Source organism: Limulus polyphemus, unplaced genomic scaffold (genome assembly GCF_000517525.1).
Source record: "Limulus polyphemus unplaced genomic scaffold, Limulus_polyphemus-2.1.2 Scaffold810, whole genome shotgun sequence".
Lineage (NCBI taxonomy): Eukaryota > Metazoa > Arthropoda > Merostomata > Xiphosura > Limulidae > Limulus > Limulus polyphemus.
The window spans coordinates 255,886-256,544 of NW_013666420.1; positions in this window are offsets into that span (position 1 = coordinate 255,886).

The following is a 659-nucleotide window of genomic DNA, read 5'->3' on the forward strand; positions in this document are numbered from 1 at the left end:
GACCTGTGTACGTTTTTTTTTTTTTTTACTTGGGTTTAGTTAGGACTAAATTTTACTGTACTTAATACTATCGATAAATAAACTTATAATGTTATTCTACGACCTAACGTCAAACCTTTTTTAAAAACTTTGATAAGTTTTTAATATTCTCTTGGGCAAAATGGTTAGTAAAGTATATTAACATCCCCCTTTTGTTGTTACTTCTTGTTTCATACAGAAATTGTATCGACTTAATCACTGAGCTTTGCAGCTCTGCCGCAGACAGACTGTTTGTCGTGGAGTGAATAATGCGCATGCGCGTTTTTTCTTGGGGAAACATTCTAACTACGCATGCTTATGCAGCAGGTTCTCGGTCAGAAAGCGTAATGGTCGTACATACAAACAAGCAGAATAATAGTATAGATTATTCTAGGATATATAATGTAGCCTGTTAAGGTCTTTAAAATATATAATACAGAGTAATATGTTAATTGTCATGATTTTAAAATCTTATTTATTATAAAATTTACAAATGATGTAAAAAATAAATACTAGTTTCGACTTTTAAAATCTCAATTTAAAAAAAGTGCTGCAAAAATAAACATAATATAAAGATTTATTGATAAATAAAGACAACGTTTAATAGTACGTAATACATATTTAAAATGAGACTGTCTCCA